The following is a 27,312-nucleotide window of genomic DNA, read 5'->3' as shown; positions in this document are numbered from 1 at the left end:
AGTCCCCGTGGGAGGGGCTGCAAGTTACAAACTTTGACCTGTGTTTCCATACAATAACGGTTACTGGGAAGTGTACAGACGTTTTCAGGGGGATTTTTTGGTTTAGGGGGGAGAGTTGAGGGGAGTCACGTGGGAGGATATTTCCATAGAGAAACTTCTCATGGGGGAAGATAATTTCAATGAAGGGAGCGCAAGATTTTCTAGCATTATTTGAAAAAATAATGAAAAAATAAATATGAAAAGTTTTTTCTCCTGAAAGTAAGCAGCAGCATTAAAACTTAAAACGAAAAAAAAATATTACGCATGTGAGGGGTTTACCTCCTCGTTATACCTCACTCTTTACGCTAAAGTATTTTTAGTAATTTCAACTATTTATTCTAGGGCCTTTATGATTCAGAAGTCATTCTTAAGGAATTGGGACAAATTTTAAGCTTTAGTGTAAAGAGCGAGGTATTGACGAGGGTTGAACCCCCTCATATACGCAATAAAAACAAACGACTATAGAAGTTCGTTACGTAAGTTAATTCGTAAGTTACGTATATTTTTTACCAACGAAAACGTTTGTAAAAAATTAGAAGTTTTAGTTGCTTTTTTAAGTAATCGAAAAATTGGAGGGCAACTAGGCCTCCTCCGTCGCTCATTTTTTCTCAAAATCTTCCGATTAATTGCAATTAATCAATATGCAAATTTAGTTTTAACTATTTATGTGCGGAGAGCCAAGATCAAAACATGTATTAATTCAAAAAGTCCAGAAATTAAAAAAAAAAAAATTAGATGAAAGTAAGGAGCCATTTATTTTGAATTTTGTTTCTAATTGAGCGGATTTGCTTAAAAATTAGCCACATGGTAAAGATGAATTCTATAATTGTTTAGTTCATTCAGGTTTTTTGCAATGTGTTAATATTTGTGATTTGGTAAAATTTATAATATTTAGTTTACCCATCGTTGCTAAAGGGAGGGATATATTAACAGGATAAGCTTGTTTTGGTTTTACTTGGTTGTTTTACATTTGCTGGTTTTTTTTTCTTTCATAGGCATATATTTTGGGGGTGATACCTGACGCGGGGATGCCAGGGATATTCTGTGGTAGCCACAACACTGTGCTGGGTAGAGAATTTAGAGTGGCGAAACCCTATATAGGCCAGTGTATTCTCCTGATGAGCCCTTATGTTGGGTGTTGCCTCTGAATTATTTGTCTATATTATTTTTTCTACTATTTGGTAAATGACGACTTATACTTATTGACGACATGACTGCCTGTCCATGGATTATTCTTTATGGTTGATTGTGTGTGGCTATGCTGTTTGACCTATGTGATTGTATGGATGAGTAGGGTTAAGGCCTCATTCAAGTGCTGGTCTATATTAATCACTAATTGGAAAGCAGTCTTCCTTTTCTCCTTCTGTCTCTCTTTTTTTTTTTTTTTTTTTTTTTGTGTTTGTGCTGTTGCATTGGTGATTTCTCTTTTCATGATATATATATATATATATATATATATATATATATATATATATATATATATATATATATACCAATTTAAGACCTAGAATTAAGATAATTTATTTTTTGTTTGATTTTTTTTTTATCAATGATGACAGGGAAGAAGTACTAATGGCAAAACATTAATTGACCTTCAAAATTTCGCGATTTTTTTTTTATTTTACTAATTTCACATTTTGATCGTATCCGAAAAGTAAACATTAATAATACATTGTTTTAAGTTTGATTCAGTTTATTATTTAACATAACGTTTTGATAGTAGATTAAAAAATATGATCTTGTAAACAAATTCTTGTACTCCGAGGAATAAAAATGAATAGGAATAATTTTTAGTCGCTACATAATATATATATCTATGCCACAGGCCGTAATCAGTGGGTTTCGAAAATCTGCCACATCCTCCTGTCACGGAGAGCTGCAAAACACCATGTGTCCTGAATCTAACACAGGTATGATGAAGCACCTTTGACTGTACCTGACAAAATACACGTAAAGTATTTGGACAGTAAACGTAATCCAACCTACCTTCCCCCTAATTTGCCGTCATTTGCCGTGTGGCAAATGACGGGTGGCAAATGGGGTCTATTGCCGTCTGTCACCCGTGTGGCTATGAAATCGGTTTTCAGAATAAGGAATGCAAAATCAACAGAGAGGCTCGGAGAAATATCCTCGCAAAGGACTACCAAATATTGACGAAGACCATACTGTCTTTCCATAATACAACCACAGAAGAGAGAACAATAAGGACTTCTTTCCAAAGACAGTGAAGCAACAAAACCTATTTGAATATTTCGGCCCTATATCTAAGGCCGTCTTCAGCAAAGAAAATAATAAACAATTAAACACTTACAATAAAAGCTCTCGGTTAAAAATCCATTTTTTTAAAAAAAACCTTGGCATCACTACTTCTTAACGAAAAGTTCAGACAAGACTGTGTGATAAATGCTAACATTTTACAAGCTACAGGTTCATTCATTGAACTAACTGTGTATATTAAAAATTGGAATAATTTCTTATTGCCATATTTGCCTTCTCTGCAGCTTCACAGTTAGTTCAATGAATGAACCTTTTTAGCTTGTAAAATGTTAGCATTTATCATACAGTTTTGTCTGAACTTTTCGTTAAGAAGTAGTGATGCCAAGCTTTTTTAAAAAAATGGATTTTAACCGAGAGTTTTTATTGTAAGTGTTTTATTGTTTATTATTTTCTTTGCTGAAGACGGCCCTTAGATATAGGGCCGAAATATTCAAATAGGTTTTGTTGGTTCACTGTCTTGGGAAAGAAGTCCTCATTATTCTCTCTTCTGTGGTTGTAAAAGGACTGCCTTGGGGTTTAATCTCTCTCGAAAATTTCGTCCGACTCACAAAAATGCACACAAACAAATCTTTGATGCTTATTCCAGTTTCAAAAATGTTTCCATAAAAAAATTTTCCATTGACAAAAATTTTGGGATGAAAATGAGACTACTCTTTTTCTTGTGTACTATAATTGTGTTCATGACCTTTCCCCTCACCATGTCACTTCTTTTGCATTATGAATAGCACAGATCGATAGAGCATAGCCTGAAAGTGTTATAATCCGTAGCAGGCTTATAATAGCCAAAGTAAAAATTCCCAGAGTAGAACAATGAGACTTAAATCCTGAATATCAATTATGACTTTAAATGCTTATAAACACGGTTTTAGATTGAATGAAAATTGTAAAATATACAATCAAAATTGGGGGTTTACGCCAAAAAAAACCCTTAGTTTTTATGAAGTTCCCTCAATGAATTCTTATATTTTGCCTGTTTAGAGAATTGACTAACTTAACCCCCCCCCCCCAAAAAAAAAATACTACTAAACCATCGCTCCTCTGTTTTCATAGTTTTATTTCTTATTAAATCTTGGCTAATATAGATTTAGAAAACAATTTATGAAAAACAATTCCTAATTTAATCCTTTACTCTCAAAATGTATCTAGTGATTATTACATGGAATAACATAAAAATAAGTTCGTTCAAAGTAGGACTAAGGTCAAATTATTAGCGCTAATGATTATATTAATGCAAAACAAAACAGTGCAATATTTCTGAAAACATTTTATTTTGTACTAGAGATGAATTGCAAGTAGTCTAGAAATTTATTTCACTTGAACCCTATTATGCACAAAAAAAAAAATTTCAGACCGATTTTCCTACTAAGGCTGTGGGGGCCGTTTTAGATGTCTTTATAATATCGGCTGGAACTTGCATCTTTTCAATATCTACAATGCAAATATTAGCGTCGTTTAGGGGGGGCAAGGGAGACAGTTACCCCTCCTATAATCTGGAAAAACCGTTATATAGCCCATTCCCCCTGACTCTTCAGATGTAGACCTCTCTTTCTCCTCCCTAATAAAAATACCGGCGATACGCCAACTGGAAAATCCATGGGGTTTGGAAACCCTGCTCCCCTTCAAAATTGTTTCTGGTACTTTCTTATCCTGTTTTTTTTTCTTTTTTTACTCCTTTTTTATAACAAATTTGTCAATTTGGTCAATTATTGGCACCTTTGATACATTCCCCCCTCTCAGATTTCGCTCATTGGCGTCCTTGTCACACTGAGCCTCCCCCAAGATTTCGCTCTAGATTCGCCCCTGAATAAAGAATATTATTTGGTATTTTTGTCTTATAGCCACCACACTCAAGATTTTGTATCGCCAACATGAGACAATACCGGTTTTCATGGTCTTTATATCAGACAATATTAGCTTCGGCTCGGTGGGGAACTACATTGTAGCTATATTTTAATTAACTATTTAGTCGGTATTTTGCTTAGGTTACGTACTTAATATAACTTGGTTTGGGTGGCCCCCCTTCCATAATTCTTTGCTTTAGTTTTCATAATTTTGTTGGTCAAGTGTCATATTTTCATCATGTTTTGTTTTATTTCATTAGAATTAGCCAAACTTCACTTCTTGACAGAACTTGAGAGTATTGGCTATAAGATACAAGTATGTATTATTCTATTCGGGGTATATCCACGTAATAAGTGTGAAAAGCCTCTAACCCTCAAATTAAAAATAATATATCATATATGTATTCTAAAATTTAACAACATTTTGTGGCAAATGCAAAAAGAATTTTTTCAAGTCTACAGAACCATTTCTGGCAAAAAAATTCTCTGACATTTTCTTTCCTTTTCATAGAAGCAAAACCTTTGGTAAGAAAAAAATTAGTAAAAAAAAAGTCTATCCTCTATTTTCTTTCACAATTCGTTCCCTTCTGAATCTTATTTTCAAGCGACAGCTGCCTACAGATTAAAATATTTTAAGCTTACCAAATGCTGCTTTTAAATAAAATATAGATAACCTCGGAATATGTTTAAATATTGACTAAAGATTAGATTCGAGGCAGGCAGGGTTTCAAGAGTTCTTCTGCGCTCAATTACTATTCCAACGATTATGACTCCCAAGTGTCAAGTTTCTTGGATGAAGAACCGTCTATATTCTTCAAAATGAGAGCCCTAAGTGATTATGTTGCCAAAGTTAACCAATAAGATGTCCCCATTCAAAACGAGAACCTCCCAATATGGAAAAATGTTTCTTCATTGGATAGCACTTTTGATAACCACAAAAAACACTTCCGCAGAGAATTAGTAGATGGCATAGGTGCCTGAAAACTTACCAATAGAAAATTTGACGGGAATCTGAGTCAGGCCAAAAGAGTTCTATGTTGCAAGAAAAATAACAGAGGTAACCTCTGCTCGTACTTTCAACTATCGCCGCATCAAATAGTGTATAACAAGCCAAGAGACGTTTGACAGAGGTGGGGTGGCTTTCTGCTATCGATCCGACCCCTCCCCCTAAATCCTACACTTTCTTGAGTTTTTGGGGACTTCTTGTTCAAATTGATCAGGCATAATTCATTTGTAGCACCCCTGTCCCAAAAAACATTGAATACATAACTGTGTATATTTTATGCAATAAACATTAGTGTTTCAAAATTGTCAATAGAAAATTAAATATTTAAATTTTATGAAAGGGGGTTGGGGGTATTTGGCACAAAATTTTAGGAGGAAGGGGCCCAAATGAAAAAACAATATAACACAGTTGAGGAATGTGAAAGGCATTTTGAACTTCTACATTGTTATCCTAAATTGCAATGATATTCTTCGGCAACAAAATGCTGAGAAATTTTTTTGTGGAGGCAATATTTCTTTTGGAAGGAGCAAAGTTCAAGAAAATCAGGGTAAGTAATACATCTATCAGATTCCAAGGAGGTAGGTCTTTAGGCTCCTAGTACGCGTACCATTCATGGCCTTCTTTTCCCCAATATTCCTTTCTCGATGAGTCTGACAGGTCTGGACCCCCACACCTGACGACGAAAGTCTACTGGTCACCTGAGGAAACTGTTGTAATTCACTAAGTTTTTTTTGCTTAAATTTGTTTACCAAAGTTAGCTCCAAAATACTTAAGCTTTTCTAGTGATTTTTTGCTCTTTGCCTTTTTTTAATTAATGAAAACACAGAAAAGATAAACCCAGTAGTCATAGAATTCACATTAAACTAAATAAAAAAAAGACTAATTTCATAGCTGTTAACAGAAGGGGGAGTATGAAAGTAAACTCCTCCTTAACATCTGTCTAGGGACCTCCTTTATTAATTTCCAGGAGAAGAACCTATACTTATCGGTTATATAATACACACTCGAGAATTTCGATCACGAATAATGAGAACATGAGACAAGAAATTGGTCAAGTAACTTCTTTATACGAGACAATTAGCTTCGGCTTGGTCGGAAAATAAATAGCAGCTATATTTTCTTAAGTATTTAGCTGGCGTTTTGGTTATGTTAGGTTGTGTACTTCATATATGCAATGCTTTACCCCCACTCCCCACTAAGTTGGAAACATATAGCCCAAACTTGTTTCTAAACTGTTATATTTTCATCATATTTTGTTTCATTTCATTAGCATTAACCAGACTTCACTTCTCTATTGTGTATTATATAACCGACAAGTACATGAAAAACTATTAGAGTGTGGATATTTGGTCCTAAAATCGACGTCTCCCCTAAGCATGGGCACAAAGTTTTGATTTTTTGGAGACAGCAAGGGCCTTTCTTAGTGAGTTTAACGTGTAAGCAAAGCAAAGCTAAAATTTGCTTGGATCTAGTAGAAATATTCCAAGTTTGCAAGTTTGTTGGTGTCTGCCCTCCCCCCTCCATAAGAAAATTTTTAATTTTGTGCCTGTGTTCCCAAGCATTACAAATTCTAGAAAATCTTTTGATTCTTCATAAGAATAAAACAGTTTCTAGCATTCTTAGGAAATCTAGACTTTTTTTTATCCCTAATCTTCAAAGAATACTATATTTGTTAGGTCTATTTGACTATATTATAACCTAGTTTCCCAGCTTAGCCTAATAAGTAAAGAAAGATCCATTTTTAAAAGTTGGAGTTGAAACAGTGGATATAAAGCCCCAGACACACTGATGCTCATTCCAAAGTGAGGTTCAAAGCGAATTTGCAAGTTTACGTTTGCGAATTGCAAGAACTGTGAGGTCTTATAGGGGTGGGGAGCACAATGTTTCTCTGCAAATGATGCACATAGAAATAGTTTACTTCTGATATTAATTCATTACACTGAAATGAGGTTTTTGAATATCTTTACCTAAAAATAAACACTGAATTGACTTATGTGGAAAGAGGAGCAAATGAAAAGTAAAGAAAAATGTAGGGAGATGGAGAAATTAATAGGATCAAATTATAACACAAAGGTGGATAAAATCGTATAAGTACTCAGAACAATAAAAAAAAAGTAAATTTGCAAAATACAGAGAATTTGTAGAAATTCATTTATGGCTTTCTACGTTTTATCTTGTTGTTTTCAGGATGCTTGAATTTTGAATATGAAAAATTGTTCATTTTACACACCCGAATGGTTTCAGATAATATTCATGGGTCAGGAAAACAGCAAAGAATGAATAAAGAAACTATTTGCTCCAACTACATGAAATTACTATTGAATTTTCCGTTGAATCTACAGATTTAAGGATGAATATCATGGATCCTGAACCTCCTCCACTAGGGTCTGTGGTCGTGCATATTTTACACAGAAAAAGCACAGCAAAATTCTTACCTATTCTCTAACTTTATAACAAAAGATATCAAAAACGTCTGATCGAAGAACAAAGTATGTATGAGTTGCAAGGCAAGCTTATTATAATTTTAGCTGAGATAATGCGACAGGTAGGTTTCAAATTATTTATTCTCCTCAAGATGAAGGCGTAAACCTATTTCCAAATTTTTCCATTCAATACCAAATGAGAAAAGCGAAGGAGAAAAGCCATTCGTCTCTAGTATCGACTTTGATTTGATTTGGTGACTTGTCAATTTTATCACAAATTCTGCTTTAGTTTTTTAGGAAGCTTGAGGAGGAACTACATTCCGTTTTTTAGTGGAAACATTTTTCTTCCATAAACATCTATGACAATGTTGCTGTTTTGAAAACACCTTGCTTTTTCAATACTTTTTAAAGGAATGGATGTAAAAAGAGGAAAACATTAACAAAAGCTTGCTTAGCTTCTTTTCACTAATTACCTGGGGGAATACATGGATTTGGGAACTTTTGGATGGAAGGTAGAAAGGGATTTGAAGTGGTACACACCCAAAATATGCTTCCTCTTCCTCCTCAATGAAGGGCAGTTGCCCAATATGCTACAAGCACAACTAACCGGTTTTGTGCAAATCTTCAGAGAAAGGGCATTTACTTTTGGAGATCATAATTCACAAATTCTACTGGTTCAACGAACTTTGCTCATAAGTTTGAAGCGAATTGGAGAAAATAATTTCCCACTAAAAGAATTTTTCCACTTTTGTCCCAAAAAGATTTGATGATGACGATAAGGGGGGTCTTGAAGGGGCCATAGGCCTTTCAATAGGCCATTGAACATATATATATCATAAAATTTATTCCAAGATTCTAGTTAAAACAACGGGCAATATTCTTACCGTTCTACTAAAAAGCTTTGTAACAAGAAGTAAGGGAAGGGCATGGTTGGGTCAAGGGACCACTTTGCGCCTCCAATTACATACTTTCAAAATTGTCAGCTATTTCTAATATAAATTAGTTGCCTCTTGCCTACCTTCCTGCCAAAAAGTTGGTGGTAGGAGAGGTTTAGCTTTGCTCATTTTCACAACGATCCAGTAATTTGCTAATTTTTGTACTAAGTCAGAATGTAAATCCTTTTCGTATTGAGTCAGGAATTAAGTTGCTGTTAAACCAAGTCTTGATTTCTCATTTTTGCATCGGATCAGGACGTGGCTTGTTTGAACTTTGTTTAAACCATTTTAAACCCGTGTTTGAACCATTTTGGAAGTACGTCACTGATGCACTAAGGCAGTGGTTAACCTTTTCTTCCCCCTGGACCCCTTTTCCCCTCTTTTTATCTTGGTGGACCCCTTCATAGCTATTGGACATTAGAACAATTTTTTATTCTTCACTAATATAAATTTTAAGGTTTTAATTATCAAACAAATAGAATACGATTAAGCTTTATTTTTAAATGAAAACTGATTTAATACAAATAAAATATTCTAATATAATAACAATTGTTATTATTATTATTACTATTATTGTGATAATAACTACAATATTACAAGTTTCTACAAGTTTATTCGATTGGCAAACAACTAAAGTTCATGGAGAGTAGAGCTCCTCAGGAAGTTTAATTCACTCCAACATTATTTATGTAAACTGGATAAAAAAAAGCAGTTGAAATTAAGTGTGTGTTTAAAAAAAGAAAAAGGCATGTTTATTCAATGAGATCCCTGTGGTTGATGCTTCTCGACAAGTTTCTTTATATTTGGTTCTATCGATGTTAATGATAGTCGAAGATCACACCTTTTCACAATGTCAAGTCTATTGCGAGCTTTTGATAAAATTTGAGAAACACGACTAAATCCCGCTTCAACAAGATAAGATGTAGGAAAAGTAATAACGTAGAACCGCGCTTTATCCCAGAGCAAATGGTACTTTGTAGCAACATCATCATTTGTTTTCCATATATTATACTTTCCATCTTTGAATTTTGCACGCATTATTTCATCACTTTGTAATTCGATGAGGGGCTCTTGCAAAGATAATTCTATTTCGGCAACATTAACTTTGAAAGGAATTGAAACCCAAATCGGTATATCCATTCCGAGTAGGTCACTAAACCGATTCAAATAATGTAAATTACAGTCGAAATTCAATTCTTAAACATAAAGAGCGTTCTGAGTTTGTTTTCTTCATGGACCCCCAAAATATCATTGTGGACCCCCCATTTGTCGTGTTTTGCCTGTGGACCCCCGGAATTATTACATGGAACCCTAGGGTCCATGTGGACTCCGGTTGAGAACCACTGCACTAAGGCAATGTAGCTCCGTTACTAGAACTTGGCTCATTTACCAAGACTTAGCTTGTTTTCAAACTGAGTCAAGACTTAGATCTTTTTGCTCTGAGTCAGGATTTATATTGTCTTTGCAGCGAATCAGAGATCGTTTTTGTATCACAGAAATCACCTCATTGATGCACCAAGCCACTGCAGCTCCCTTAATTGAATTTGCCTCATTCATCAGGACACAACTTGTTTTTACACAGTGTCAAGACTTCACTTTTCTTCCATTGAATAAGGATTTAGATTGTCTTTGCATTTAATCAGAGATTTAGCTCGTTTTTGTACCCCAGAATTTACCTCATTGATGCACCAAGCCACTGTAGCTCTGTTATTTGAATTTGGCTGATTTGTCAGAACATAGGTTGTTTTCACACTGAGTCAAGACTTAGCTCTTTTTGAATCAAATCAGGATTTTGATTGTCTTTGCAGTGAATCAGAGATGTAGCTCTTTTTTGTATCACATAAACCACCTCAGTGATGCACCAAGCCGCTGCAGCTCCGTTACTTGAATTTGCCTCATTCATCAGCACACAGCCTGTTTTCACACAGTGTCAAGACTTCGCTTTTCTTCAATCGAATCAGGATTTAGGCTGTCTTTGCATTAAATCAGAGATTTAGCTCGTTTTTGTACCCCAGAAACCAACTCATTGATGCACCAAGCCACTGTAGCTCCGTTACTTGAATTTGGCTTATTCATTAGGACATAGTTTGTTTTCACACTGAGTCAAGACTTAGATCTTTTTGAATCGAATCTTTGCAGCGAATCAGAGATGTAGCCCGTTTTTGTATCGCAGGAATTACCTCATTGAAGCACCAAGCCACTTCAGTTCCGTTACTTGAACTTGGTTCATTCATCAGGACATACCTTAATTTCATACTGAGGCAAGAATTCGCTTTTTTTGCATCCAATCAGGATTTAGATGGTCTTTGCAGCGAATCAGAGATTTAGCTCATTTTTGTATCACATAAATAACCTCATTGATGCATCAAGCCACTGCAGCTCCCTTAATTGAATTTGCCTCATTCATCAGGACACAGCGTGTTTTTACACAGCGTCAAGACTTCGCTTTTCTTCCATCGAATCAGGATTTAGATTGTCTTTGCATTAAATCAGATCTCTAGCTCGTTATTGTACCCCAGAAACTACCTCATTGATGAAACAAGCCACTGTAGCTCAGTTACTTGAATTTGGCTGATTCATGAGGACATAGATTTTTCACAGGAATTACCTCATTGATGCACCAAGCCACTGCAGCTCCGTTACTTGAACTTGGTTCATTCATCAGGACATACCTTAATTTCATACTGAGGCAAGAATTCGCTTTTTTGCATCCAATCAGGATTTAGATTGTCTTTGCAGCGAATCAGAGATTTAGCTCATTTTTGTATCACATAAATAACCTCATTGATGCATCAAGCCTTTGCAGCTTCGTTAATTGAATTTGCCTCATTCATCAGGACACAGCTTGTTTTTACACAGCGTCAAGACTTCGCTTTTCTTCCATTGAATCAGGATTTAGATTGCCTTTGCATTAAATCAGAGATCTAGCTCGTTATTGTACCCCAGAAACTACCTCATTGATGAAACAAGCCACTGTAGCTCCGTTACTTGAATTTGGCTGATTCATGAGGACATAGATTTTTCACAGGAATTACCTCATTGATGCACCAAGCCACTGCAGCTCCGTTACTTGAACTTGGTTCATTCATCAGGACATACCTTAATTTCATACTGAGGCAAGATTTCGCTTTTTTTTGCATCCAATCAGGATTTAGATTGTCTTTGCAGCGAATGACTACCTCATTGATGCAGCAAGCCACTACAGCTCCGTTACTTCAACTTAGCTCATTCGTCAGGACTTAGCTTATTTTCATACTGAGTCAATAAGTCAAGCTAAGTCTTAGGCTTAGCTCTTTTGGCACTGAGTCAGGATTATATTGTTATTGTTCCTTATCGAACTGCCTTGTTTTCGCACTGCCAAATCGAAATCTGCAGCTTAGACTAAGAAAAGAACTTACATACAAGTAGCTACAAAAAACGCTGTCTAGCCTCTTTTAGAATGTTTAAGTAAAGATGTGATTATAGTAAAGATATAGTATTACTTAATTCTATGCTGTTGACCCACAAATACGCAAAAAGTGAAGTCCAACCTTAAGAGAGGTATAGATGTAATTCAATTTGACAAAAACATACCGCCAAAAATGTAATTTGACTTTAATGAGAAACATTGATGCAACGAATACAAAAAAAAAAACATTTCTCGCTGACAAAATGGATTTGTTTTGATAAGTCCTTGCGGGCCGTATAGAATTTCATTCCCTTGGAAAAATCTTATCACAAATCCATGTTTATGGTTGACATCTGCAAAGTAGTGACGGCTTAGTCGCAAGAAGGAATAAAAATAAGTCATGACAAAAACCATAAACTAAGATTGCGTTTTTTGCCTTGCAGAATTTTGAAAGAATGAAAAGCAGAATGAGACCTGATTTCGTGTCTTTTCGGCTTCATGTTGACTTTTCTGCTAATCCCTTTTAAGTATTTTACAATCTTTTTACTTGTCGTAGCTCAGGAGTCAAAGGTGTTTGGAACTTAAATTGTATTCAGGGTGACAACAATTTAGAATTGCCTGAGCCGGAGTGTTTTTAAGTCCCCGTTTATTCCAACTAACAATTCTACGCCCACGACAACACGAATGATTTAATTTCTTTTTCAAATGGAGGAAAAATTTATGAATACCAACTTTACAAGTATTATCTCGTTTACATTATTGATATTTTGCTAGAAAAATTTAGGAATGCTTTCATAGCATTCTAAATAGCTATTAAATAAAGAAAAAAGAGTTTCTGTTGGGGATATATAGGATTGTGGGATTGGTAGGGGAAAAGTATTTATTCCTGGCAACTGGTAATATATCTGAAGCATTTTTTATAGTTTAGGTATTTTTTTATGCTTTAATATACAATAATATCTGTTCCAAAAATGTCAGTCAATTAAACTTGCAAATAAATCCTTGGATTCAATTGGTTTCGTACTGTCTACCTTCCTGTACAGAGGCAATATCGACGGAAAAAAATATTCACAAGAAGATAATTCAGAAGAAGGTGAAAGAATGAAGTGGTGAAAGAAGGTGTATTAAAAGATTTAAGGGAAATGGGAACTTCTTGGGAGGGTGTAAAGAAGGAGGCTTTGGATATATTGGGATAGCTGTGTTTTCCTCATGCGGTTTTGTGCTGCAATGAGTTGTTAGTTGAAGTAGCAGTAATATCTACAACATTCTAAATGCTTTCTAAACTTTAATAAAACCAATTTCTACTATAAGAAAGTGCATTTGGTTTTAAATATTAAGTGAGAGGAAAGGTTACATTAGAACTTTTTTTTACGTCTGTACACTGATAAGCTGTAATTTAATTCCTCGTAATGATGATAAAAATTGTTCCTTTACGGTAATATTAATTATAAATCCTAAAATCATAGATCCTTTATTATAAATATTAATTATAAAACACAAGCTTTCCAGTATTATTATGTTTCCATTTCTGAAACTTACATGAAAATTTTATGAGAGACAAGTGAAATTTAAAGTTTATCCTGAATTCATCTACCCATAGGATGCAGAAGGATTTCTGAAAGTAAGTACTCCTTTATGAGGTGTAACATCAATACACAATAACCATGGCAACTTGAATTTGCATTCCTGGTCTGTAGGTAGCCATATCCCCTGTACCTGGAAAACAACAAAAGAAATAAGAGCAACCAGCTTCTATAACGTAGTCTGCTCAACATCTACGACATTCACACCAAAATTGCCCACACTGTCAAAAGTGCGGGCAAGCAGACAAGCAGCATTGTTCAGACAACCTAAGACCTTGCTGAGGGGTTTTCAGTCTGTATAGAGCTGCTTCAAGAATGCTTATTCTCCCTCACTCTCTTCTGCCCATTCCTAAAGTGTTGTACTGGCAATAATCCAAGAAACACGGGAATACTCTTAAGGTGAATATCTTATCGACTTACTTGCTTGCGGCAATGGTATCAATCACATAAATGAGCAATTAGAGGAGCTGCTAGCAAGTACTAATGATATTAATGATGCTATTAGTTTCATTGGGATAAAAATCAATGCTGGCAAGGTGAAAGCTGTGCTCTTAATACGCCACACAGCATAACTATTGTTGCCAAACAGTTTTGTCCCAGCCTCCTTAGCTGCTGCATATAAGCATAGGCTATTGCAAGAAGAATGAGCTAAATCGGGTTAAGTTGAATGGAACTAAGCTGCATGGGATGGGGGCTGAATGTGGTTAGGTGGAATGGAATTGGACTTATTTAGGTTGAATTACACAGGACTAAGTTAAATGAGGTTTTAATGCATGGGGGTGGGTTAAACGGGGTTTGGTCTGCATGGGGTCACGAGTTTTTGAATTGAATGTGATTCAGTTACAATAGAGGTATAAAGACGCCGAACTGAATTTTATTTGATAGTTTGATTTATAGTTAATTCGTTTATTTCCTAACATATCCATTTTCATCCGACTTTTAACAATATTTACGTAAATTCTTAAAGGTAAGATCAAATTGGCATTATTTCCATAGAACATAGAAAAAGAAAAATATTTTCTAACAATTCTATCTCCGATTATTTTGTACAGAAATTGGAACACATTCCCTATATTTTGAATAAAGTACTAAATTCGCAGCGAAGAAAAGAAAAATTGGACCATGGAACGAAATGAAAACGAAGCAAAATATTTTCAAAAATACAATAAATGTCAAATTGTAAATTAAAATCACAACATTGTATCTCTAGTTAAGCAATCAGTGTCGTCGGCATGAGCATTCCTTTCGTTTTAGAAAAAAAAATTACCCGCGGATATAGTGCTAAACTAAGATGCAAATAAACATAGACATTTTCCTGTGATAAATTTGAAAACACAGTTTTATCACAATGTTTCAACAATTTGCTTTAACTAATAAATGAAGAATAATTCGTATTTACTTGAATTACCACTTTTAATTTGAAACTGGTTACATTTGTAACATATCTAAATACTTAAAGTAGCAAATTGAGCTTTTGCACATATAAGGAAGGATGGAGCTGAAAAGATGGTGTCCTTCATTTTTTTAAATAACTTCCGCTTGTTTTAAGTTTTAAGTCTCATCTTTACTTTAATTTGGATAAACTTATTTTTTTATTTACTTTTTAGTTGAACATCGGCTATTTATCAATTTGATATACCAGTCAAAACGAACGGGAGACTTGATCCCATTCAACCCGCAATCTACTGGTTTGCAGTTGATTTTTTCGGTCAGAATATTTCTGTACTGAATCTGCTCATTTAGGCTTTGTTATTGTACTGGAAACTATTTAACTCTAAAAGTGAAATATAAAATTCGGCATTAAGGGAGTGGCCAAGGGTTTGAAATTGCACTCACATCTAGCGAAGTTAGTTTTTGTCTTTGAGGTTCAACGTTGTTCTTTGCTGTTGTGTTCCATAGCATTTCTTTTTAAATTTTCTGCAGGTTATTTTGATTGGTCGAGGGGGGTCATCGCCACATTGAACGATCTATGCTAGCACTGGGATTTAAATTGCGCTTAAGCAAATTATCACTTTCAATGACTTAAGATAATAAAACTTAAAAAGTCTTTCAATACACAAGTCCCAACGTTGAACTCCATAGGAAGTCTTTAAACACGTGAGAAGTAAGACCCAATATTTAACTCCAACATAATTTCGATTTACTATTTAATTACAAAAAGTCAAGGGCCATAGTTTAAAGCAAACAGAAATACATTGGAACGGAATGAACTCCGCACAATATGTTAAGACTATAAGAATTATTATTAATTTTCGCAAAACTTTCAAGGTTCTCTGTTTCGCTGTTATTCTCAATTAAAACTAATTTAAAAAAGTTCTTATGAGTAAATACTGCTATTTATTTAAGGAGTGAAGGTAAAACTCGATGCAAAATTATATACTGAACTGGAGCAAAATAAAATTACAGTTAAACTAAATTATTAGTAAAAATGCTACCTCTATGCATCTATATAATTTTATTTATTCAGATATTTGAAAATGTTGAAAATCATAATTTTGCACAAAATTGCATGCGAAGGGGTGATTAATTTATGCTGTTTGAATACTGTATTTTGCCAAACATAATTCGTACCCAAGGGAAATATATATCTGCTACCGTAGCTAATTAGCCTTCCGAAGTTAAAGTAAATTATTAACATCCTTTAAGAACTTCTATGTTCAGTGTACCGCGTAAGCGAGCCGTTTTTCATCTGTGCCTTTTCCTTTTAAATCTGGTTGAGAAGTTTTAAAACTGAGCAGAGTGTGAAAGTTCAGCTAGAGCAAGGTCAAGTTGAAGACTACTAGGTTGAAACGAAACACACATTTCTGAGAAATATGCTTGAAATATACGTATACAGAAATGTCGAAATGTTAAAATTTACGTTGAACAAAAATGCAAGCACAAATCAGCCTTTGCTGTGCATTATTCAAAAAATTGTCGAGTTTGAAAATAATCTAATACTTTGAATTCTTCAGAGTGCACAATAAGGGTTAAATTTGCTTAAGCTTTAATAAAATCTTCATGCGGCTTGCCCCAAAATTCAAACGGAAAAATAATTTATCACTCATTGAATCAAACAAACGATAACCCAGCACGCTTTTTCTAAAGTCATAGAAAAAAAAATAGAAAACGGCCATGGTCATCAACCTTCATGAATCTACTGGTGGTGTATGTGAAATTACATCGCAATGAAATATTTTACAATGAAGTTCATACAGTTCTTCGTATCCTTCAAAACCTAAATCAGTACCTTCAACTTAAACTGTAAAAACATTTCTTAAGGTTGTAATAAGAATTATATTTTTTTTTTTGGGGGGGGGGGACTTCAGAAAAAGGTTTTTTTTCAGTACATAATGAGACGAAAGAATTATTTTCATAGTTTAAATGATTTCTACCAATCATTTTAAACGGGAAATCATGTAGGATACATGAACTGAAAAAAAACTTTTTGTCTATTCAAATTTATTCAATAAAAAATTTACTTGGCTGCGTCCCAAAGGCTCTATCTCATTTCTTATAAAGCATATAACATAAACACATCCTTAATATGTAAAATAATTAAGTATTAATTATCAACCAACTTAATAACCTAAGGGAAAACATTCCTTTGGTTTCACTGCTCCCTCACTACGTCCTGTTCCAAATTTTACTTTAATTTCTTTTCAAAGTCTTCAAGTGGTTTAAATATGACTCTAACAAGAAATCTTCCCCTCTCAATCCCCCTTAGTCTTACCCTCAGTCACTGGCCTGAAATTCTTTGAAAAGTATCGGGAGATGTCTTAGCTTTCCCTAAACAGGAATCTTTAACAGTAGATGTTTGAGATAAAAAACTTTCTCCATTACTTTTTCAGTATATACTTTCTTAAAAAATATCTTTCATAAATATAACTAATTCGAGCAATGTAAAGGCACAATGAAAGTAATCCATAGGAATAGAAATAAAAGCACTACCGAATATAGGAAAGTTTCCAGTACATACACTAACTTATTGCTCTTCAGGAACAACATACATCAATTCAGAAGAATGCCAATGAGGGAGTGCTGAGTCTACTCTTAGCAAATATTTCTGTAGATTATGTGGAAACCTAAACTGAAGATTCAACGGTCTCATAGTCTGGAGAAGGGAATTAGTTCTTACAATTCAAAATGAAAATGTATGCAATTTAACATTTTTCTATGTATGGATTCATAAAGAAGATTAGGAATGAGAATCTTCAGTTTATAGAAAACATACAAACAATAACTTTTATTTATCCTTTACCAAGTCATCATATCTTATTTAATTAAATAAAAAAACAAAATTTTTTAACTGACAGTTAGGAGCGACTTTAAAACTTAAAACGAACAGAAATTATTCCGTATATGAAAGGGGCTGTCCCCTCGTCAACGCCCCCCTCTTTACGCTAAAGTTTTTAACTGTTTAAGAGAGTAAAGTTGTGAGAAAGAGTCAAACAGTAGCGTAAAGAGTGAGGCGTTGAAAAGGAGACAGCCCCTTTCATGCACGGAATAATGTCTTTCCGTTTAAATTTTTAATGTTACTTCTTACTTTCAGTTTTAAAAAATTGTTTTTTTAATTTGATTTCTGAACGTTTTGAATTAATGTAGGTTTTGATTTTGGCTCACCGTACATGAATGATTAAAACGAAATTTGCAAATTAATTTTACTTTTTAGTGACTAAACAGCTTACTTAAATTTTGATCGGACGATTTTGAGAAAAAAGAATGGGGAGGGGGCCTAGTTGCCCTCCAATTTTTTGGTTACTTAAAAAGGGCACTAGAACTTTTAATTTTATTTCCTAACGCTTTTAGTAGAAATAAATATACTTAGCGTTATGTGACGAACTTCTAGTTTCGTATATTTTTATTACGTATATGAGGGGTTTGCCCCCTTGTCAATACCTTACTCTTTACGCTAAAGTTTGAATTTTCGTCCAATCCTTTAAGAATGACCAATAAATCCCTGAGGTTTTAATTAAAATAAATAGCTTTAAAGTACTAAAGAAATTTTAGCGTAAAGAGCGAGGTATTAACTAGTGGGCGAACACCCTCACATACATGATAATTTCTGTCCGTTTTAAGTTTTAATGTTGCTCCTTACTTTCAGTTTAAAACAAAATTATTTAAAATCTTACTGTTTTTTAAATAATGCCCCATTCATGGAAAGTTCCCTTCCCTCATGAAAAATTCCTCCATGGAAATATCCTCCCACGTAAACTTCTCTCCCAACTCCCCCCTCCCCACCAGAAAAAGTTTCCCCTGAAAACGTCTCTATGCTTTTCAATAGCCATTATTACATATTAACAGTGGCAAGAGTTCACGACTTGCAGCCCATCCCTCGGGGACTGTGGGTGATTAAGTCATCCTCAAAGAAATGGTTATTAGGTTTTTCGACTATGCTGAACAGAATAGCTATCTCGAAATTTTGATCGGGCAACTTTGGAAAAAAATGAGCGTGGGAGGAGACCTAGTTGCCTCCATTTTTTTGGTAACTCCAAGTGGACACTAGAACTTTTGATTTCCCTTCGAATGAGCTATCTCACAATATTCTGGCCCCACCGGTTCAATACGATCACCCCTGAGGAAAAAAAACGCATCCGTGATATTTTTTCCTGCAAAAAATACAAAATTTTACATTGTTGCTGGATAGGAGCTTGAAACTTGTACAATTGTGTTCTCTGATACGCAGAATCTGATGGTGTGATTTTCATTAAGTTTCTATCACTTTTAGGGAGTGTTACCCTCTTTTTTTGAAAATAAGGCAAATATTCTCAGGTATGAAACTATTGGTATCAAAATTCCATTTTTTAGAGTTTCGGTTACAATTGAGCCTGGTTGCTCCTTACTTACAGTTCGTTACCACGAATTGTTTGAAGGAAGTGCAATTATATAAGCAGATATATTCAAAAAGGTTTAAAACTAAATCAAAAGATTAAAGGTGCCTCCAGGTTGTCAAAAGAGCGTGTCTTCAATATCTGGCCAGTCTTCAAGACTGGCTAAGGGTGTTCAGTTGAAACTTAAAGAGAACGATAAGGAGGATTTTGAGCAACATCAAAAGGCACTACGTTCATTCAATTTGTCAAAATAATCATTATAAGATAACACTCAAAATCTTAGCCGAATGTAGAACTTTGGCAATAAAAACAATCAGGAATTAATTAAAGAAAAATTCTGAAAAATAGGTTTTCAAATAAAATTAAAGAGTCATACGAAAACTTAAGATGATAAGAAGATTTCTAATAATCAAAACTTCAAACGACCAGAATTAACCAAAAGTTAAAATACGTAGTCACGTGAAACATGAAGAAATCAGTTGGTGATATAGAAAATTTAGTTAGTAAAAATTAAAACAAATAGTCAAGGTAAAGTTGAAACGGACAGAATTTTTTACACGCAGGACTATTACCCCCCCCCTCTATATATTCTAGAGACTTTTGTGCCAAACGCAGTTTAAAAAAATATCAAAATATATTTTAGACCTTTTGTGGTAAAATTTTACCATTAAAATAGAAATAACATCAAATAAAATCTTGAATTTTATTTTCTAAGTTTCCCAGGAATATATATTGTTATATATTGAACACTCAGTTATTTTCATTATTTCTTTCTAGTTATTTTCATTATTGCGATAATAATATTTTACTTTTTATTTTTCTTCGATGCCCTGGCAAATCAAATCACAGTTAAATATACAAATAGTTTTAGTAAAACAAGTGTAACACAATAGCCTTAATAATAATTAAAGGGGGCCGTTGTCCTACTCTGGTTTGTAGTATTTTTTGTCTCTTTTAAATTTAATTTGATTATTCATTTAAATTTTTACTCACTATTGGATTTTATTTATTTATCTCTATCAGTATCTACCACCTTTATCTTTGAAATAATTATTAATTTTAAATTTTTGCTCATTTTAGGTTATATTTTCTCACTGCTAGCAATTCTTTTTAAATCTGAATTCCTATAGGAATTTATTTTTGCTCTTCTTAGGTTTTTATATTGCTCTTAACTTTTCTTTGAAAACTTCTCTAGATTTTTTTTTTGTTTATCGTACTACCACAAAAAATAGTTTTTTTTACTAAGGCTTTTCTATCCGCCGAATTAAGCGTTTAAAATGATATTTTTTTCAAACTAAGGTAAAAGAGTTTGTTAATTGTTAGTTCCGACGTAAAATCGGCCCAAGTAACCTCTCCTTTTCCTAAAACCATATTGAAGATGTTTTGCAAGTGGCTTCCTGGGTCGGAATCAAGTTAATACCTTAACAGCAGTTATAGTTTACTTTTTTGTCTATTTATACAAGGGGGGCTAATCAGTTTTTTCTTAAGCTACAAGGTGCCCAAACTTTATCAAAAATCATATTCATCATTTTTCAGTATCTTACCTCTAACTTAGTAACGAAGATGCTTCAAAACTTTAATGGCCATATAATCAGTACTTGTAGTCCTATTCATTTTCATTTCTTTTAATACCTTTCATTGGTAGTTCCTTATCAAATAACTACTGCTTCACTTTGAAATAATCAAATATTACCTCATAGTTTTCTATATTATTTCCCATTAATGCTTAAAACACTGTTTATCACTAATATAGACTATCCCTCCCCAATCTCTTTATTTGCAAAAATGTAGCCACGTGCGATATTTTAAACTAGGTATTGGATCCCGAAAGATTTGGTATAAAATAAAATATTGAAGTATGGATTAAACTGGTTGTGGCCGAAGAATTTATAAAACTGATATATTTTTAGAGGTTTTGAGTTCACGATATTTTGTTTTCTGTGCCTAGGCGAGTAATGTAGTTTATCAACAAAGCCATGTCGGGGTGTCGATCAATATTTAAGTATTCCTTGTGAAGTACGACTAATGTAGGCTACATTAGATTTCACAGCTTCTTCAAATAGTCCCCCATTATTTACAAGAAAGTTCAAGGGCACATCCAGGGGGAAATGCCGAATTTGAACACTCTTCCCGCTCCAAGAAAAAATTTGTCTGACACGTAAAAAAATAAAAAAAAATGTATAGAAACAAATTTTTGATGCGTTTTTAAAGATTTCTTGGAAGCAGTTTGAGTGTGAAAACTATAGTTAGTTGGTATTTTCAAGTTTTCTATATATTAATCATCTTTTCAAACACTAAAACTGTCAAACAGCTCTTGGTAGTGGACTGTAGGTAAGGAGCGATGTGACTCAATAGTAGCCCAAACCTGAAAAAAACTGGGTTTTGATATCAATAGATATATCAACAGATTCGGCTTATTGTGTTGATCCCGAATTTATATAATTCATTAAGTTTAGTATTACCCATCAAACTTTACGAGCCTGAGAAAATTTGTCGTATTTCCAAAAAACCTATGAATCTTAACAAAAATCGCATCATCGGATTCAGCGTATTTAAGAGCCATACTGTAGACGTTTCAAGCCCCCATATTCAAAAATGTGAAGTTTTGCTTTTTTTTCCAGAAGAAAAATCATGGATGCGTGTTTATATGTTCTTTTTTTTTACAGGGGTGATCGTACCGACCCAGTAGCCCTAAAATATCCAGAGACGGCTCATTTGAATGAAATTAGAAGTTCTAGTACCCTTTTTAAGTGACCAAAAAATGGAGGACAACTAGGCCCTCATCCACGCCCCTTTTTTCTCATAATCATCCGGTCAAAATTTTAAGATAACTATTTTATTCAGCATTATTTAAAAGCCGAATAACTATGTCCTTAGAGACAAAATGACCCCCCCCCCCAAAAGCTCCCGGGGAAAGGTCTTCAAGCTATAAAATTTGCCCATTTTTATGTATGGTATTTATTATTGGGAAGTATGCATACATTTTTTGGGTAGGTGGGTACACATTTTCTGTTGGGGGATTTTCTACGAGGGGAATATCCATAGAGAGGAAAATTTCCAGGGGGTGAATTTTTCACGGGAAATCTTACACTGGGAGAACTTGCCAGAAATCCTTTATGAAATATTTTCGTGGCTTACTTTTTCTTTGACTCAATTTCACGCCTGGATATGTTAAGGTAATTGTCCGGGGTAAATTTTCACCAGGATTCAATTGTCTAGAGGATATATCGTGGAGAAGAGGGATATTTGCGTGAAGGTGGAGCCAGATTTCCTGGCATTATTGAAAATCCGATCGGAAATAAAATAAAAAAACAAGTTTTTTGAACTGAAAGTAAGGAGCAACATTAAAACTTAAAGCAAACAGAAATTATTACATATACGAGGGGAGTGTCCTCTCCTCAGCATCTGTCTCTTTACACTAAAGTTTGAATCTTGTCCCAATTCCTCATGAACGACACCTGAAACACAAGGCTCGCCTAATTAGAACACTACGAAGCCATTTTAAAAGTAATAAAAAGCTTTAACGTAAATAGCGAGGTGCTGAGGAGGGGGGCAACCCTCTTCATATGCGTAAGAATTTATGTTTGTTTTATTTTGTAATGTTGCTTCTTACATTCAGTTGAAAAAACTTTCTTTTTTTATTATTTTATATGCTTTAGAATCTGGTCGGCTATCTATTCAGCCTTGTCAATAGTTCGAAATCAATTGGCTGTCTCCTAATTTTTTCTCAACAGCATTTCTGGCCTGTTCAAGCCATAAATTTACATTTGTGGTATAAAGTGGCAAAAATCAGCCATTTGATGAGGCGCAATCTCTTTGGTTGATGAGAATAGATGCTAAAATTTCTTAGCTCGGTCCGAATTATTTTATTCCTGGTATTTAACAACCATAGATTTGGTACAATCAGCCATAGGAAAAATTTGTAGCGGTAACAAATAAAAGCGCATTAGTTTCCAAATTTATTTGGAATTTAAATTTATTATTGGAATATACAGTATTTTAATAATTCAAAATCAATTGGTGATTTTAAGGTTTTTTGCTCATTAGTATTTCACCACTGTTTGGCAAACATTTTGATTTACGGTGTAAAGTGGTATAAATCGGCCATAGTTTGAGGCATGACTTTTTTGATTACCGAAAAAAGACGCCAAAAACTTAGATTTCCTTCCAACCTGTCTTATCCTGATATTTATGACCACTAGCTCGATATCCTAACCCCTGAAAAAAAAGAATAACAAATAAACACGCACATGATACCAAATTTCTTGAAACGAAGCTATATCAAGTTTTTGTATATAGGAACTTAAATACCTGGATATAATGTCCTTGGACATGCTGGTAATGATGGTGCCATTTTTTCCTTCTCCTAAAATTTTACGAATAATCTCATACTCTTAAATTTTGTTTGGTAACTTTTAACTATGAAAAATATATAATTTTTTCATTTTTACAATCAATAAGTATATATATATATATATATATATATATATATATATATATATATATATATATATATATATATATATGTATATATTTATATATATATATTTATATATATATATATATATATATATATATATATATATATATATATATATATATATATATATATATATATATATATATATATATATGTATATATTTATATATATATATATTTATATATATATATATATATATATATATATATATATATATATATATATATATATATATATATATATATATATATATATATATATATATATATATATATATGTATTTATATACATATACATAAATTTTGTCGTCAAAATTCCGTTTTAAGACGTTTCAATTATTATTAGCACGGGTCGCACTTTACTTACCCACCAATTTCGTGATAGTATCTGGTGATTCCTCATTGGAAACACCACAAAAACTTGTACGACTCTTACGCTTGGCAGGCAGAGAGTAAAACAGTCAATGACTCATGTCCATATCCTGGAAAAAAGAATAAGAAGTACCAGAAAACCTTTATTTAACCAAATTTGGTTTCATTTTCTCTAATAACTATTCATTTTATTGTCTCATTTACGTAATTTCCACATTCTCTTTTTGAAACAGGAGTTCTAACTGCCTTTATTCAAGCACCTTTGCCCTTGAGTTAGTAATAAGGAGGCTGACCGTAAAAGTAATTGTTAATTGCTCAAAATCTCGTCCTCATTCACATAATAAAAGAATTCATTGAAAAAAATATATAAAAAGTAAATATTTTTTTTTATAAAGTATACCAGATCCATTTAAATAAAGAAGCACTTTCCATTAAAACACATGTTGCCTTACACTCTCTATGACTTTTGTACTTTCTTCTGGTATAGGAATAAAAATAAACTTCTTGTTTCTACTAAGAATTAAAATGTGTTGTCAGTTTGTGGCTTTAAAACTCTAATATTATTAGCAATTCAAGTCAAATCCGCGGGTTTTAAACCGATCTCTACCAGTTCTAAATTCTATTAAGTTGCGTTAAGCAAAGACCCATCACACCATTTTGTACGCATTGAAAGTTTTTAAACAAAAGTTGGAATAGAAACATAAGAAATAATCGTTTTGGATAATTAATGAGAAAAGAGCTATTTCCAAAAAGATTTTTATTAACAAAAAAAGAGCTATACTAAATCAAAGGCGAGCAGAAGTAAAGTCACATAATAATGCAGACTTAAAATCAATGGATATTATAGGAGTTCCCTCCTGGGAATCCATGCGAATCATGGCATAGCGAACAATCAGTAAGAGCTCGCTCTAAATTCAACTAACTAAAAGTAAGAATTTTTCTAAGCCCACATCCCCCCACCCAACACACAGCTGTCAAAATATATGACTTTTTGGCCCAAAGAACGATCCCTGATAGTTTCAAGCAAATTGGATACCCAGGATCAAACGTAACCCTTCCATTCTTCATTATAGAAGCAATGTATAAGCAATAGACAAATAGCAATACCGCCATTATTCCAGAGGCTGTTGGGATTATGTCATCTCCAGAGCATATTTGTTGAGCTTTTTGACTATTTTGAACAAAACGGCTATATAAAAGAATCGTATCGGACCTATTTGTCAAATACAAAGCTGGTTACCCTCCAATCCCTTTGAAGTCCTAAAAAGAACACTAAAACTTTCAACTTGTCATTTCAAAGGCCCTATTTTTGTTCCTGAAATTAGGTAATTTGATAACCAGGATGCATATAATGTCTTTTTATTAAGATTTACTTTTTACCCGAAGATGTACTGCAACTTTCACTTGTGCCCTTCCCCTCGCAACATTTCCTGACAGTTTCAACAGAATACCCTAAGCTGTTCCTGTGATATTGCAGACACGCTATTTTGATAACCCGGCAACACACAATGTCTTTTGTTTTTTCTCGCTACTTTAATGTTCATGGTTTACAAGTGCCATAGGGATTTATTAGCAAAAAAACAATGTTTTGGTCTGAATTGGACGAAATTTCTTTAAGCTCCTATCCCCTTCCCAACACTAAATTTAAATATTCCTTGCTTGACTCTTCAACAGTTCCTTTCTTCAAAAGTGCCGGAAAGTTTCAGCTCCATCTCCCAAGTCCTTCCCAAATTATACAGATATACTATTACGATAACCTGGATACATATAGTGTCTTATGACCCCCCCCCAGCACCCGCTAGATATTCAAGATTTCAAATCCACTTGAGCCTTCATCAAATTCTCCCGCGAAGTTTTAATTTGATCCCTTAAGGTTTTAATATCCTTTCCAGAGACATTGCATATATGGCATTTTGATAATCTGGATGCACTTAGTTTCTTTTTCTTTGTAGCTACTTCATTTTGACAACCTAGCAGCACATTCTGCCTTTTTTCTCTCTCGCTACCTAACGATGCGTAAATTATAAGCATCATAGGAACTTATAATACAAAAGTGTTTTTTTTTGTCTGGATTTGAGACAAAAGTATTTAGTCCCTTCCCCTTCCCCAATACTAAGTTTGGATTTTCTTGCCCCACATGCCACCTTCATGCCTGCGTAAGGACTCCTCCCTAGTCAAAATTAAAATGCACTTGACGCTCTCCCCCCTTTCCAACATTTCCTAAAGTTTCAACTCGAACCTTCAGCGATTCCCGAAAAAGCAGGTGCACTAAGTGTCTTTTTGACCTAGGTACGCATGTCGTTTCCTGAGTATAATAAATCTTGGCTTTTCGAATAATCCGTAAACGGTTGCACAAAATGCAAATAATCAGGAACCAAGACCAACTTTCAGGAGCCCTAACACCCTTCCCCCCTCCCAGCAAAATGTATTGTTTTTCTATTCTAGAGAACAATCTTTGAAAGTTTTGAGTGAAAGTTGTCTAGATGTCTCAAAATTTAGATCGGATGTTTTAACTGAAGGGTAATGGAATAGGTTACAAGAAACGAGAAGGGAGGGGCTGGCTGCCCACCAATGAGTTTTGACTCTTAAAAAAATTGCTAGAACATTTCATTCTCAATCGATAGAGCCCACCGCGAATTTTCCACGACCATCCTTTCCATATATTGTGGCCTGGTAAAGGGAAATATATATATATATATATTGAAGCTAAATTGCTCTTTACCTAGTCAAAGCTAATCTTCTTCAGTAATTGCCAAGTTACAAAAAAAACACATTTTATAAGAGATTAAAAAACTAATGTAAAAGATTGATTTAATTGGCCGTCAAAAATAGATCTAAGATAATTTTGATGTCGAAGCCTCCGGTTCTTCTTCCTTTCTCTGATTGAAAAGGAGGATATAATGTAGCTGATAGAAAAGGAGAACTTCTAAATATCTTAGGAGCCAAATAAGACAACTGAATTGTCTTAAGCATATGTATAGAGCTTCTTTTATTCTGACAGGTGGGATGTAAATGCCAGTCTTATAAAATTTTTCTGCAGCATCTTTTGGATCATAACAGCCAAAATGTAGTTTTAGAGACACTGGAGGCCAAGTCAGAGACACAGGGTCGTGAATACCTGTGACTGTGGTTTACCTATTTTTATTGTGGAGTTCAAA

General features: G+C 33.9%; 2 long non-coding RNA genes across 7 annotated transcripts in view; both read right to left on the bottom strand.

Moving 5' to 3' along the window:
* Nucleotides 1-4,872, bottom strand: part of LOC136035459 (uncharacterized) — a 127,978-nt gene extending 123,106 nt beyond the window's left edge. Inside the window, exon 1 of one of the 2 annotated variants that reach the window (XR_010619437.1) lies at nt 4,800-4,872. This is a non-coding gene — a long non-coding RNA (uncharacterized LOC136035459). The remainder of the gene's footprint in view (nt 1-4,799) is intronic. The other variant, XR_010619435.1, reaches the window with a different exon arrangement.
* Nucleotides 4,873-13,361: 8,489 nt separating this feature from the next.
* Nucleotides 13,362-27,312, bottom strand: part of LOC136035455 (uncharacterized) — a 132,582-nt gene continuing 118,631 nt past the window's right edge. For all 5 annotated transcript variants that reach the window (XR_010619433.1, XR_010619431.1, XR_010619429.1 and 2 more), the window contains 2 exons: nt 24,150-24,264; nt 13,362-13,625 (listed from right to left, as the gene is read on the bottom strand). This is a non-coding gene — a long non-coding RNA (uncharacterized LOC136035455). The remainder of the gene's footprint in view (nt 13,626-24,149; nt 24,265-27,312) is intronic.

The sequence above is a fragment of the Artemia franciscana genome, chromosome 14 (assembly GCF_032884065.1).
Source record: "Artemia franciscana chromosome 14, ASM3288406v1, whole genome shotgun sequence".
In the NCBI taxonomy this organism is placed as follows: domain Eukaryota; kingdom Metazoa; phylum Arthropoda; class Branchiopoda; order Anostraca; family Artemiidae; genus Artemia; species Artemia franciscana.
The sequence above is the reverse complement of the archived record's forward strand: the minus strand, read 5'-3'. Positions and strand labels throughout refer to the sequence as shown.